A 16,814-nucleotide genomic window follows, 5' to 3' on the forward strand; every position below is an offset into this window, starting at 1 on the left:
CTGTGCCGTAGTTGAAGAGAACTGGGAACAAATAATTAGGCTTCCTCAGTGCGCATCAATCTTTACAGCTGAATCCTATGCTATCCTGACAGCTGTAGAAAAAATAGTGAATGAAGGCATTGGGAACAGTGTCATCTACACCGATTCGTTGAGTGTACTGATGGCTTTAAATCACAGAAATGCTGCCATGCCTCTAATCGGTGACATAATACATAATGTAAAAATGATCACGACACAAGGACATAACATAGTGTTCTGTTGGGTCCCTAGTCACGTAGGCATTGACGGCAATGAAAGAGCAGACAAATGTGCTGCACTTGCCCACAACAAATTGATTCAGAAAGTAAACATACCACATAGTGATTGCTTGAAATTAATAAAACATAAACAGATGAATAAATGGCAGTCCAGATGGAACAACCAAGAAAATAATAAGTTGCGTCTCATAAAGCCTGTACTAGGAGAATGGCAATCGAGCACACATCAACAACGTTTTATGGAAGTGATAGTATGCCGTCTTCGTATTGGACATACACATCTAACACATAACTTTCTGCTAATGAAACATAACAAACCGACCTGTGAAGAATGCGACGAGATACTCACTGTAAACCACATTCTAATTACATGCTCAAAACTTGAGGCACTACGGAGAAAACATTTTACTATATTTTACAATCATACCATCCCATTCCATCCCACCTTGCTTTTAGGAGAAAGAGCACTTGTAAACCTAGCATCTGTTCTCAGTTTCCTAGAAGAAGGAAGCTTTTTAAATAAACTATAGATTAAACATATCCATTTCCTCTTTTGCAACCAGAACATACATTAACCTCGCTCTTGGCGCATGATAGCCTTAGTTGCTTATGCGCCATAAAACCCAACACAACAACAACAACAACAGCATGTAGTCACCTTAGCAGCGTGCTCTGATATATACTTCCGAACTTCGCAACAGCGAATTTACCTGTCTTCCAGCTGGTGTTACATAACCTCGATGGCGCTTATGGCAGCGTTAGCGGCTGCGACGCATATAGAAACCTTAGCGGCGGGCTCTGATATATACTTCCGAACTTCGCAACAGCGAATTTACCTGTCTTCCAGCTGGTGTTACATAACCTCGATGGCGCTTATGCAGCCTTAGCGGCTGCGACGCATGTAGTCACCATAGCGGCGTGCTCTGATATATAATTCCGAACTTCACAGCTGCAAATTTACCTGTCTTCAGCCTGGCGTTACATATCCTCGATGGCGCTTATGCAGCCTTAGCGGCTGCGACGCATGTAGTCACCTTAGCGGCGGGCTCTGATATATACTTCCGAACTTCGCAACAGCGAATTTACCTGTCTTCCAGCTGGTGTTACATAACCTCGATGGCGCTTATGCAGCCTTAGCGGCTGCGACGCATGTAGTCACCATAGCGGCGTGCTCTGATATATAATTCCAAACTTCACAGCTGCAAATTTACCTGTCTTCCGCCTGGCGTTACATATCCTCGATGGCGCTTATGCAGCCTTAGCGGCTGCGACGCATGTAGTGACCTTAGCGGCGGGCTCTCATATATACTTCCGAACTTCGCAACAGCGAATTTACCTGTCTTCCAGCTGGTGTTACATAACCTCGATGGCGCTTATGGCAGCGTTAGCGGCTGCGACGCATATAGAAACCTTAGCGGCGGGCTCTGATATATACTTCCGAACTTCGCAACAGCGAATTTACCTGTCTTCCAGCTGGTGTTACATAACCTCGATGGCGCTTATGCAGCCTTAGCGGCTGCGACGCATGTAGTCACCATAGCGGCGTGCTCTGATATATAATTCCGAACTTCACAGCTGCAAATTTACCTGTCTTCCGCCTGGCGTTACATATCCTCGATGGCGCTTATGCAGCCTTAGCGGCTGCGACGCATGTAGTCACCTTAGCAGCGTGCTCTGATATATACTTCCGAACTTCGCAACAGCGAATTTACCTGTCTTCCAGCTGGTGTTACATAACCTCGATGGCGCTTATGGCAGCGTTAGCGGCTGCGACGCATATAGAAACCTTAGCGGCGGGCTCTGATATATACTTCCGAACTTCGCAACAGCGAATTTACCTGTCTTCCAGCTGGTGTTACATAACCTCGATGGCGCTTATGCAGCCTTAGCGGCTGCGACGCATGTAGTCACCATAGCGGCGTGCTCTGATATATAATTCCGAACTTCACAGCTGCAAATTTACCTGTCTTCCGCCTGGCGTTACATATCCTCGATGGCGCTTATGCAGCCTTAGCGGCTGCGACGCATGTAGTCACCTTAGCGGCGGGCTCTGATATATACGTCCGAACTTCGCAACAGCGAATTTACTTGTCTTCCAGCTGGTGTTACATAACCTCGATGGCGCTTATGCAGCCTTAGCGGCTGCGACGCATGTAGTCACCATAGCGGCGTGCTCTGATATATAATTCCAAACTTCACAGCTGCAAATTTACCTGTCTTCCGCCTGGCGTTACATATCCTCGATGGCGCTTATGCAGCCTTAGCGGCTGCGACGCATGTAGTGACCTTAGCGGCGGGCTCTGATATATACTTCCGAACTTCGCAACAGCGAATTTACCTGTCTTCCAGCTGGTGTTACATAACCTCGATGGCGCTTATGGCAGCGTTAGCGGCTGCGACGCATATAGAAACCTTAGCGGCGGGCTCTGATATATACTTCCGAACTTCGCAACAGCGAATTTACCTGTCTTCCAGCTGGTGTTACATAACCTCGATGGCGCTTATGCAGCCTTAGCGGCTGCGACGCATGTAGTCACCATAGCGGCGTGCTCTGATATATAATTCCGAACTTCACAGCTGCAAATTTACCTGTCTTCCGCCTGGCGTTACATATCCTCGATGGCGCTTATGCAGCCTTAGCGGCTGCGACGCATGTAGTCACCTTAGCAGCGTGCTCTGATATATACTTCCGAACTTCGCAACAGCGAATTTACCTGTCTTCCAGCTGGTGTTACATAACCTCGATGGCGCTTATGGCAGCGTTAGCGGCTGCGACGCATATAGAAACCTTAGCGGCGGGCTCTGATATATACTTCCGAACTTCGCAACAGCGAATTTACCTGTCTTCCAGCTGGTGTTACATAACCTCGATGGCGCTTATGCAGCCTTAGCGGCTGCGACGCATGTAGTCACCATAGCGGCGTGCTCTGATATATAATTCCGAACTTCACAGCTGCAAATTTACCTGTCTTCCGCCTGGCGTTACATATCCTCGATGGCGCTTACGCAGCCTTAGCGGCTGCGACGCATGTAGTCACCTTAGCGGCGGGCTCTGATATATACTTCCGAACTTCGCAACAGCGAATTTACCTGTCTTCCAGCTGGTGTTACATAACCTCGATGGCGCTTATGGCAGCGTTAGCGGCTGCGACGCATATAGAAACCTTAGCGGCGGGCTCTGATATATACTTCCGAACTTCGCAACAGCGAATTTACCTGTCTTCCAGCTGGTGTTACATAACCTCGATGGCGCTTATGCAGCCTTAGCGGCTGCGACGCATGTAGTCACCATAGCGGCGTGCTCTGATATATAATTCCGAACTTCACAGCTGCAAATTTAACTGTCTTCCGCCTGGCGTTACATATCCTCGATGGCGCTTATGCAGCCTTAGCGGCTGCGACGCATGTAGTCACCTTAGCAGCGTGCTCTGATATATACTTCCGAACTTCGCAACAGCGAATTTACCTGTCTTCCAGCTGGTGTTACATAACCTCGATGGCGCTTATGGCAGCGTTAGCGGCTGCGACGCATATAGAAACCTTAGCGGCGGGCTCTGATATATACTTCCGAACTTCGCAACAGCGAATTTACCTGTCTTCCGCCTGGCGTTACATAACCTCGATGGCGCTTATGCAGCCTTAGCGGCTGCGACGCATGTAGTCACCATAGCGGCGTGCTCTGATATATAATTCCGAACTTCACAGCTGCAAATTTACTTGTCTTCCGCCTGGCGTTACATATCCTCGATGGCGCTTATGCAGCCTTAGCGGCTGCGACGCATGTAGTCACCTTAGCGGCGGGCTCTGATATATACTTCCGAACTTCGCAACAGCGAATTTACCTGTCTTCCAGCTGGTGTTACATAACCTCGATGGCGCTTATGGCAGCGTTAGCGGCTGCGACGCATATAGAAACCTTAGCGGCGGGCTCTGATATATACTTCCGAACTTCGCAACAGCGAATTTACCTGTCTTCCAGCTGGTGTTACATAACCTCGATGGCGCTTATGCAGCTTTAGCGGCTGCGACGCATGTAGTCACCATAGCGGCGTGCTCTGATATATAATTCCGAACTTCACAGCTGCAAATTTACCTGTCTTCCGCCTGGCGTTACATATCCTCGATGGCGCTTATGCAGCCTTAGCGGCTGCGACGCATGTAGTCACCTTAGCAGCGTGCTCTGATATATACTTCCGAACTTCGCAACAGCGAATTTACCTGTCTTCCAGCTGGTGTTACATAACCTCGATGGCGCTTATGGCAGCGTTAGCGGCTGCGACGCATATAGAAACCTTAGCGGCGGGCTCTGATATATACTTCCGAACTTCGCAACAGCGAATTTACCTGTCTTCCAGCTGGTGTTACATATCCTCGATGGCGCTTATGCAGCCTTAGCGGCTGCGACGCATGTAATCACCTTAGCAGCGTGCTCTGATATATACTTCCGAACTTCGCAACAGCGAATTTACCTGTCTTCCAGCTGGTGTTACATAACCTCGATGGCGCTTATGGCAGCGTTAGCGGCTGCGACGCATATAGAAACCTTAGCGGCGGGCTCTGATAATACTTCCGAACTTCGCAACAGCGAATTTACCTGTCTTCCAGCTGGTGTTACATAACCTCGATGGCGCTTATGCAGCCTTAGCGGCTGCGACGCATGTAGTCACCATAGCGGCGTGCTCTGATATATAATTCCGAACTTCACAGCTGCAAATTTACCTGTCTTCCGCCTGGCGTTACATATCCTCGATGGCGCTTATGCAGCCTTAGCGGCTGCGACGCATGTAGTCACCTTAGCAGCGTGCTCTGATATATACTTCCGAACTTCGCAACAGCGAATTTACCTGTCTTCCAGCTGGTGTTACATAACCTCGATGGCGCTTATGGCAGCGTTAGCGGCTGCGACGCATATAGAAACCTTAGCGACGGGCTCTGATATATACTTCCGAACTTCGCAACAGCGAATTTACCTGTCTTCCAGCTGGTGTTACATAACCTCGATGGCGCTTATGCAGCCTTAGCGGCTGCGACGCATGTAGTCGCCATAGCGGCGTGCTCTGATATATAATTCCGAACTTCACAGCTGCAAATTTACCTGTCTTCCGCCTGGCGTTACATATCCTCGATGGCGCTTATGCAGCCTTAGTGGCTGCGACGCATGTAGTCACCTTAGCAGCGTGCTCTGATATATACTTCCGAACTTCGCAACAGCGAATTTACCTGTCTTCCAGCTGGTGTTACATAACCTCGATGGCGCTTATGGCAGCGTTAGCGGCTGCGACGCATATAGAAACCTTAGCGGCGGGCTCTGATATATACTTCCGAACTTCGCAACAGCGAATTTACCTGTCTTCCAGCTGGTGTTACATAACCTCGATGGCGCTTATGCAGCCTTAGCGGCTGCGACGCATGTAGTCACCATAGCGGCGTGCTCTGATATATAATTCCGAACTTCACAGCTGCAAATTTACCTGTCTTCCGCCTGGCGTTACATATCCTCGATGGCGCTTATGCAGCCTTAGCGGCTGCGATGCATGTAGTCACCTTAGCAGCGTGCTCTGATATATACTTCCGAACTTCGCAACAGCGAATTTACCTGTCTTCCAGCTGGTGTTACATAACCTCGATGGCGCTTATGGCAGCGTTAGCGGCTGCGACGCATATAGAAACCTTAGCGACGGGCTCTGATATATACTTCCGAACTTCGCAACAGCGAATTTACCTGTCTTCCAGCTGGTGTTACATAACCTTGATGGCGCTTATGCAGCCTTAGCGGGTGCGACGCATGTAGTCACCTTAGCAGCGTGCTCTGATATATACTTCCGAACTTCGCAACAGCGAATTTACCTGTCTTCCAGCTGGTGTTACATAACCTCGATGGCGCTTATGGCAGCGTTAGCGGCTGCGACGCATATAGAAACCTTAGCGGCGGGCTCTGATATATACTTCCGAACTTCGCAACAGCGAATTTACCTGTCTTCCAGCTGGTGTTACATAACCTCGATGGCGCTTATGCAGCCTTAGCGGCTGCGACGCATGTAGTCACCATAGCGGCGTGCTCTGATATATAATTCCGAACTTCACAGCTGCAAATTTACCTGTCTTCCGCCTGGCGTTACATATCCTCGATGGCGCTTATGCAGCCTTAGCGGCTGCGACGCATGTTGTCACCTTAGCAGCGTGCTCTGATATATACGTCCGAACTTCGCAACAGCGAATTTACTTGTCTTCCAGCTGGTGTTACATAACCTCGATGGCGCTTATGCAGCCTTAGCGGCTGCGACGCATGTAGTCACCATAGCGGCGTGCTCTGATATATGATTCCAAACTTCACAGCTGCAAATTTACCTGTCTTCCGCCTGGCGTTACATATCCTCGATGGCGCTTATGCAGCCTTAGCGGCTGCGACGCATGTAGTGACCTTAGCGGCGGGCTCTGATATATACTTCCGAACTTCGCAACAGCGAATTTACCTGTCTTCCAGCTGGTGTTACATAACCTCGATGGCGCTTATGGCAGCGTTAGCGGCTGCGACGCATATAGAAACCTTAGCGGCGGGCTCTGATATATACTTCCGAACTTCGCAACAGCGAATTTACCTGTCTTCCAGCTGGTGTTACATAACCTCGATGGCGCTTATGCAGCCTTAGCGGCTGCGACGCATGTAGTCACCATAGCGGCGTGCTCTGATATATAATTCCGAACTTCACAGCTGCAAATTTACCTGTCTTCCGCCTGGCGTTACATATCCTCGATGGCGCTTATGCAGCCTTAGCGGCTGCGACGCATGTAGTCACCTTAGCAGCGTGCTCTGATATATACTTCCGAACTTCGCAACAGCGAATTTACCTGTCTTCCAGCTGGTGTTACATAACCTCGATGGCGCTTATGGCAGCGTTAGCGGCTGCGACGCATATAGAAACCTTAGCGGCGGGCTCTGATATATACTTCCGAACTTCGCAACAGCGAATTTACCTGTCTTCCAGCTGGTGTTACATAACCTCGATGGCGCTTATGCAGCCTTAGCGGCTGCGACGCATGTAGTCACCATAGCGGCGTGCTCTGATATATAATTCCGAACTTCACAGCTGCAAATTTACCTGTCTTCAGCCTGGCGTTACATATCCTCGATGGCGCTTATGCAGCCTTAGCGGCTGCGACGCATGTAGTCACCTTAGCGGCGGGCTCTGATATATACTTCCGAACTTCGCAACAGCGAATTTACCTGTCTTCCAGCTGGTGTTACATAACCTCGATGGCGCTTATGCAGCCTTAGCGGCTGCGACGCATGTAGTCACCATAGCGGCGTGCTCTGATATATAATTCCAAACTTCACAGCTGCAAATTTACCTGTCTTCCGCCTGGCGTTACATATCCTCGATGGCGCTTATGCAGCCTTAGCGGCTGCGACGCATGTAGTGACCTTAGCGGCGGGCTCTCATATATACTTCCGAACTTCGCAACAGCGAATTTACCTGTCTTCCAGCTGGTGTTACATAACCTCGATGGCGCTTATGGCAGCGTTAGCGGCTGCGACGCATATAGAAACCTTAGCGGCGGGCTCTGATATATACTTCCGAACTTCGCAACAGCGAATTTACCTGTCTTGCAGCTGGTGTTACATAACCTCGATGGCGCTTATGCAGCCTTAGCGGCTGCGACGCATGTAGTCACCATAGCGGCGTGCTCTGATATATAATTCCGAACTTCACAGCTGCAAATTTACCTGTCTTCCGCCTGGCGTTACATATCCTCGATGGCGCTTATGCAGCCTTAGCGGCTGCGACGCATGTAGTCACCTTAGCAGCGTGCTCTGATATATACTTCCGAACTTCGCAACAGCGAATTTACCTGTCTTCCAGCTGGTGTTACATAACCTCGATGGCGCTTATGGCAGCGTTAGCGGCTGCGACGCATATAGAAACCTTAGCGGCGGGCTCTGATATATACTTCCGAACTTCGCAACAGCGAATTTACCTGTCTTCCAGCTGGTGTTACATAACCTCGATGGCGCTTATGCAGCCTTAGCGGCTGCGACGCATGTAGTCACCATAGCGGCGTGCTCTGATATATAATTCCGAACTTCACAGCTGCAAATTTACCTGTCTTCCGCCTGGCGTTACATATCCTCGATGGCGCTTATGCAGCCTTAGCGGCTGCGACGCATGTAGTCACCTTAGCGGCGGGCTCTGATATATACGTCCGAACTTCGCAACAGCGAATTTACTTGTCTTCCAGCTGGTGTTACATAACCTCGATGGCGCTTATGCAGCCTTAGCGGCTGCGACGCATGTAGTCACCATAGCGGCGTGCTCTGATATATAATTCCAAACTTCACAGCTGCAAATTTACCTGTCTTCCGCCTGGCGTTACATATCCTCGATGGCGCGTATGCAGCCTTAGCGGCTGCGACGCATGTAGTGACCTTAGCGGCGGGCTCTGATATATACTTCCGAACTTCGCAACAGCGAATTTACCTGTCTTCCAGCTGGTGTTACATAACCTCGATGGCGCTTATGGCAGCGTTAGCGGCTGCGACGCATATAGAAACCTTAGCGGCGGGCTCTGATATATACTTCCGAACTTCGCAACAGCGAATTTACCTGTCTTCCAGCTGGTGTTACATAACCTCGATGGCGCTTATGCAGCCTTAGCGGCTGCGACGCATGTAGTCACCATAGCGGCGTGCTCTGATATATAATTCCGAACTTCACAGCTGCATATTTACCTGTCTTCCGCCTGGCGTTACATATCCTCGATGGCGCTTATGCAGCCTTAGCGGCTGCGACGCATGTAGTCACCTTAGCAGCGTGCTCTGATATATACTTCCGAACTTCGCAACAGCGAATTTACCTGTCTTCCAGCTGGTGTTACATAACCTCGATGGCGCTTATGGCAGCGTTAGCGGCTGCGACGCATATAGAAACCTTAGCGGCGGGCTCTGATATATACTTCCGAACTTCGCAACAGCGAATTTACCTGTCTTCCAGCTGGTGTTACATAACCTCGATGGCGCTTATGCAGCCTTAGCGGCTGCGACGCATGTAGTCACCATAGCGGCGTGCTCTGATATATAATTCCGAACTTCACAGCTGCAAATTTACCTGTCTTCCGCCTGGCGTTACATATCCTCGATGGCGCTTACGCAGCCTTAGCGGCTGCGACGCATGTAGTCACCTTAGCGGCGGGCTCTGATATATACTTCCGAACTTCGCAACAGCGAATTTACCTGTCTTCCAGCTGGTGTTACATAACCTCGATGGCGCTTATGGCAGCGTTAGCGGCTGCGACGCATATAGAAACCTTAGCGGCGGGCTCTGATATATACTTCCGAACTACGCAACAGCGAATTTACCTGTCTTCCAGCTGGTGTTACATAACCTCGATGGCGCTTATGCAGCCTTAGCGGCTGCGACGCATGTAGTCACCATAGCGGCGTGCTCTGATATATAATTCCGAACTTCACAGCTGCAAATTTAACTGTCTTCCGCCTGGCGTTACATATCCTCGATGGCGCTTATGCAGCCTTAGCGGCTGCGACGCATGTAGTCACCTTAGCAGCGTGCTCTGATATATACTTCCGAACTTCGCAACAGCGAATTTACCTGTCTTCCAGCTGGTGTTACATAACCTCGATGGCGCTTATGGCAGCGTTAGCGGCTGCGACGCATATAGAAACCTTAGCGGCGGGCTCTGATATATACTTCCGAACTTCGCAACAGCGAATTTACCTGTCTTCCGCCTGGCGTTACATAACCTCGATGGCGCTTATGCAGCCTTAGCGGCTGCGACGCATGTAGTCACCATAGCGGCGTGCTCTGATATATAATTCCGAACTTCACAGCTGCAAATTTACTTGTCTTCCGCCTGGCGTTACATATCCTCGATGGCGCTTATGCAGCCTTAGCGGCTGCGACGCATGTAGTCACCTTAGCGGCGGGCTCTGATATATACTTCCGAACTTCGCAACAGCGAATTTACCTGTCTTCCAGCTGGTGTTACATAACCTCGATGGCGCTTATGGCAGCGTTAGCGGCTGCGACGCATATAGAAACCTTAGCGGCGGGCTCTGATATATACTTCCGAACTTCGCAACAGCGAATTTACCTGTCTTCCAGCTGGTGTTACATAACCTCGATGGCGCTTATGCAGCTTTAGCGGCTGCGACGCATGTAGTCACCATAGCGGCGTGCTCTGATATATAATTCCGAACTTCACAGCTGCAAATTTACCTGTCTTCCGCCTGGCGTTACATATCCTCGATGGCGCTTATGCAGCCTTAGCGGCTGCGACGCATGTAGTCACCTTAGCAGCGTGCTCTGATATATACTTCCGAACTTCGCAACAGCGAATTTACCTGTCTTCCAGCTGGTGTTACATAACCTCGATGGCGCTTATGGCAGCGTTAGCGGCTGCGACGCATATAGAAACCTTAGCGGCGGGCTCTGATATATACTTCCGAACTTCGCAACAGCGAATTTACCTGTCTTCCAGCTGGTGTTACATATCCTCGATGGCGCTTATGCAGCCTTAGCGGCTGCGACGCATGTAATCACCTTAGCAGCGTGCTCTGATATATACTTCCGAACTTCGCAACAGCGAATTTACCTGTCTTCCAGCTGGTGTTACATAACCTCGATGGCGCTTATGGCAGCGTTAGCGGCTGCGACGCATATAGAAACCTTAGCGGCGGGCTCTGATAATACTTCCGAACTTCGCAACAGCGAATTTACCTGTCTTCCAGCTGGTGTTACATAACCTCGATGGCGCTTATGCAGCCTTAGCGGCTGCGACGCATGTAGTCACCATAGCGGCGTGCTCTGATATATAATTCCGAACTTCACAGCTGCAAATTTACCTGTCTTCCGCCTGGCGTTACATATCCTCGATGGCGCTTATGCAGCCTTAGCGGCTGCGACGCATGTAGTCACCTTAGCAGCGTGCTCTGATATATACTTCCGAACTTCGCAACAGCGAATTTACCTGTCTTCCAGCTGGTGTTACATAACCTCGATGGCGCTTATGGCAGCGTTAGCGGCTGCGACGCATATAGAAACCTTAGCGACGGGCTCTGATATATACTTCCGAACTTCGCAACAGCGAATTTACCTGTCTTCCAGCTGGTGTTACATAACCTCGATGGCGCTTATGCAGCCTTAGCGGCTGCGATGCATGTAGTCGCCATAGCGGCGTGCTCTGATATATAATTCCGAACTTCACAGCTGCAAATTTACCTGTCTTCCGCCTGGCGTTACATATCCTCGATGGCGCTTATGCAGCCTTAGTGGCTGCGACGCATGTAGTCACCTTAGCAGCGTGCTCTGATATATACTTCCGAACTTCGCAACAGCGAATTTACCTGTCTTCCAGCTGGTGTTACATAACCTCGATGGCGCTTATGGCAGCGTTAGCGGCTGCGACGCATATAGAAACCTTAGCGGCGGGCTCTGATATATACTTCCGAACTTCGCAACAGCGAATTTACCTGTCTTCCAGCTGGTGTTACATAACCTCGATGGCGCTTATGCAGCCTTAGCGGCTGCGACGCATGTAGTCACCATAGCGGCGTGCTCTGATATATAATTCCGAACTTCACAGCTGCAAATTTACCTGTCTTCCGCCTGGCGTTACATATCCTCGATGGCGCTTATGCAGCCTTAGCGGCTGCGATGCATGTAGTCACCTTAGCAGCGTGCTCTGATATATACTTCCGAACTTCGCAACAGCGAATTTACCTGTCTTCCAGCTGGTGTTACATAACCTCGATGGCGCTTATGGCAGCGTTAGCGGCTGCGACGCATATAGAAACCTTAGCGACGGGCTCTGATATATACTTCCGAACTTCGCAACAGCGAATTTACCTGTCTTCCAGCTGGTGTTACATAACCTTGATGGCGCTTATGCAGCCTTAGCGGGTGCGACACATGTAGTCACCTTAGCAGCGTGCTCTGATATATACTTCCGAACTTCGCAACAGCGAATTTACCTGTCTTCCAGCTGGTGTTACATAACCTCGATGGCGCTTATGGCAGCGTTAGCGGCTGCGACGCATATAGAAACCTTAGCGGCGGGCTCTGATATATACTTCCGAACTTCGCAACAGCGAATTTACCTGTCTTCCAGCTGGTGTTACATAACCTCGATGGCGCTTATGCAGCCTTAGCGGCTGCGACGCATGTAGTCACCATAGCGGCGTGCTCTGATATATAATTCCGAACTTCACAGCTGCAAATTTACCTGTCTTCCGCCTGGCGTTACATATCCTCGATGGCGCTTATGCAGCCTTAGCGGCTGCGACGCATGTTGTCACCTTAGCAGCGTGCTCTGATATATACGTCCGAACTTCGCAACAGCGAATTTACTTGTCTTCCAGCTGGTGTTACATAACCTCGATGGCGCTTATGCAGCCTTAGCGGCTGCGACGCATGTAGTCACCATAGCGGCGTGCTCTGATATATAATTCCAAACTTCACAGCTGCAAATTTACCTGTCTTCCGCCTGGCGTTACATATCCTCGATGGCGCTTATGCAGCCTTAGCGGCTGCGACGCATGTAGTGACCTTAGCGGCGGGCTCTGATATATACTTCCGAACTTCGCAACAGCGAATTTACCTGTCTTCCAGCTGGTGTTACATAACCTCGATGGCGCTTATGGCAGCGTTAGCGGCTGCGACGCATATAGAAACCTTAGCGGCGGGCTCTGATATATACTTCCGAACTTCGCAACAGCGAATTTACCTGTCTTCCAGCTGGTGTTACATAACCTCGATGGCGCTTATGCAGCCTTAGCGGCTGCGACGCATGTAGTCACCATAGCGGCGTGCTCTGATATATAATTCCGAACTTCACAGCTGCAAATTTACCTGTCTTCCGCCTGGCGTTACATATCCTCGATGGCGCTTATGCAGCCTTAGCGGCTGCGACGCATGTAGTCACCTTAGCAGCGTGCTCTGATATATACTTCCGAACTTCGCAACAGCGAATTTACCTGTCTTCCAGCTGGTGTTACATAACCTCGATGGCGCTTATGGCAGCGTTAGCGGCTGCGACGCATATAGAAACCTTAGCGGCGGGCTCTGATATATACTTCCGAACTTCGCAACAGCGAATTTACCTGTCTTCCAGCTGGTGTTACATAACCTCGATGGCGCTTATGCAGCCTTAGCGGCTGCGACGCATGTAGTCACCATAGCGGCGTGCTCTGATATATAATTCCGAACTTCACAGCTGCAAATTTACCTGTCTTCCGCCTGGCGTTACATATCCTCGATGGCGCTTACGCAGCCTTAGCGGCTGCGACGCATGTAGTCACCTTAGCGGCGGGCTCTGATATATACTTCCGAACTTCGCAACAGCGAATTTACCTGTCTTCCAGCTGGTGTTACATAACCTCGATGGCGCTTATGGCAGCGTTAGCGGCTGCGACGCATATAGAAACCTTAGCGGCGGGCTCTGATATATACTTCCGAACTTCGCAACAGCGAATTTACCTGTCTTCCAGCTGGTGTTACATAACCTCGATGGCGCTTATGCAGCCTTAGCGGCTGCGACGCATGTAGTCACCATAGCGGCGTGCTCTGATATATAATTCCGAACTTCACAGCTGCAAATTTAACTGTCTTCCGCCTGGCGTTACATATCCTCGATGGCGCTTATGCAGCCTTAGCGGCTGCGACGCATGTAGTCACCTTAGCAGCGTGCTCTGATATATACTTCCGAACTTCGCAACAGCGAATTTACCTGTCTTCCAGCTGGTGTTACATAACCTCGATGGCGCTTATGGCAGCGTTAGCGGCTGCGACGCATATAGAAACCTTAGCGGCGGGCTCTGATATATACTTCCGAACTTCGCAACAGCGAATTTACCTGTCTTCCGCCTGGCGTTACATAACCTCGATGGCGCTTATGCAGCCTTAGCGGCTGCGACGCATGTAGTCACCATAGCGGCGTGCTCTGATATATAATTCCGAACTTCACAGCTGCAAATTTACTTGTCTTCCGCCTGGCGTTACATATCCTCGATGGCGCTTATGCAGCCTTAGCGGCTGCGACGCATGTAGTCACCTTAGCGGCGGGCTCTGATATATACTTCCGAACTTCGCAACAGCGAATTTACCTGTCTTCCAGCTGGTGTTACATAACCTCGATGGCGCTTATGGCAGCGTTAGCGGCTGCGACGCATATAGAAACCTTAGCGGCGGGCTCTGATATATACTTCCGAACTTCGCAACAGCGAATTTACCTGTCTTCCAGCTGGTGTTACATAACCTCGATGGGGCTTATGCAGCTTTAGCGGCTGCGACGCATGTAGTCACCATAGCGGCGTGCTCTGATATATAATTCCGAACTTCACAGCTGCAAATTTACCTGTCTTCCGCCTGGCGTTACATATCCTCGATGGCGCTTATGCAGCCTTAGCGGCTGCGACGCATGTAGTCACCTTAGCAGCGTGCTCTGATATATACTTCCGAACTTCGCAACAGCGAATTTACCTGTCTTCCAGCTGGTGTTACATAACCTCGATGGCGCTTATGGCAGCGTTAGCGGCTGCGACGCATATAGAAACCTTAGCGGCGGGCTCTGATATATACTTCCGAACTTCGCAACAGCGAATTTACCTGTCTTCCAGCTGGTGTTACATAACCTCGATGGCGCTTATGCAGCCTTAGCGGCTGCGACGCATGTAGTCACCATAGCGGCGTGCTCTGATATATAATTCCGAACTTCACAGCTGCAAATTTACCTGTCTTCAGCCTGGCGTTACATATCCTCGATGGCGCTTATGCAGCCTTAGCGGCTGCGACGCATGTAGTCACCTTAGCGGCGGGCTCTGATATATACTTCCGAACTTCGCAACAGCGAATTTACCTGTCTTCCAGCTGGTGTTACATAACCTCGATGGCGCTTATGCAGCCTTAGCGGCTGCGACGCATGTAGTCACCATAGCGGCGTGCTCTGATATATAATTCCAAACTTCACAGCTGCAAATTTACCTGTCTTCCGCCTGGCGTTACATATCCTCGATGGCGCTTATGCAGCCTAAGCGGCTGCGACGCATGTAGTGACCTTAGCGGCGGGCTCTCATATATACTTCCGAACTTCGCAACAGCGAATTTACCTGTCTTCCAGCTGGTGTTACATAACCTCGATGGCGCTTATGGCAGCGTTAGCGGCTGCGACGCATATAGAAACCTTAGCGGCGGGCTCTGATATATACTTCCGAACTTCGCAACAGCGAATTTACCTGTCTTCCAGCTGGTGTTACATAACCTCGATGGCGCTTATGCAGCCTTAGCGGCTGCGACGCATGTAGTCACCATAGCGGCGTGCTCTGATATATAATTCCGAACTTCACAGCTGCAAATTTACCTGTCTTCCGCCTGGCGTTACATATCCTCGATGGCGCTTATGCAGCCTTAGCGGCTGCGACGCATGTAGTCACCTTAGCAGCGTGCTCTGATATATACTTCCGAACTTCGCAACAGCGAATTTACCTGTCTTCCAGCTGGTGTTACATAACCTCGATGGCGCTTATGGCAGCGTTAGCGGCTGCGACGCATATAGAAACCTTAGCGGCGGGCTCTGATATATACTTCCGAACTTCGCAACAGCGAATTTACCTGTCTTCCAGCTGGTGTTACATAACCTCGATGGCGCTTATGCAGCCTTAGCGGCTGCGACGCATGTAGTCACCATAGCGGCGTGCTCTGATATATAATTCCGAACTTCACAGCTGCAAATTTACCTGTCTTCCGCCTGGCGTTACATATCCTCGATGGCGCTTATGCAGCCTTAGCGGCTGCGACGCATGTAGTCACCTTAGCGGCGGGCTCTGATATATACGTCCGAACTTCGCAACAGCGAATTTACTTGTCTTCCAGCTGGTGTTACATAACCTCGATGGCGCTTATGCAGCCTTAGCGGCTGCGACGCATGTAGTCACCATAGCGGCGTGCTCTGATATATAATTCCAAACTTCACAGCTGCAAATTTACCTGTCTTCCGCCTGGCGTTACATATCCTCGATGGCGCTTATGCAGCCTTAGCGGCTGCGACGCATGTAGTGACCTTAGCGGCGGGCTCTGATATATACTTCCGAACTTCGCAACAGCGAATTTACCTGTCTTCCAGCTGGTGTTACATAACCTCGATGGCGCTTATGGCAGCGTTAGCGGCTGCGACGCATATAGAAACCTTAGCGGCGGGCTCTGATATATACTTCCGAACTTCGCAACAGCGAATTTACCTGTCTTCCAGCTGGTGTTACATAACCTCGATGGCGCTTATGCAGCCTTAGCGGCTGCGACGCATGTAGTCACCATAGCGGCGTGCTCTGATATATAATTCCGAACTTCACAGCTGCAAATTTACCTGTCTTCCGCCTGGCGTTACATATCCTCGATGGCGCTTATGCAGCCGTAGCGGCTGCGACGCATGTAGTCACCTTAGCAGCGTGCTCTGATATATACTTCCGAACTTCGCAACAGCGAATTTACCTGTCTTCCAGCTGGTGTTACATAACCTCGATGGCGCTTATGGCAGCGTTAGCGGCTGCGA

The sequence above is a fragment of the Amblyomma maculatum genome, chromosome 10, assembly GCF_055883805.1.
Source record: "Amblyomma maculatum isolate TAMU_Amacu chromosome 10, ASM5588380v1, whole genome shotgun sequence".
NCBI classification, from domain to species: domain Eukaryota; kingdom Metazoa; phylum Arthropoda; class Arachnida; order Ixodida; family Ixodidae; genus Amblyomma; species Amblyomma maculatum.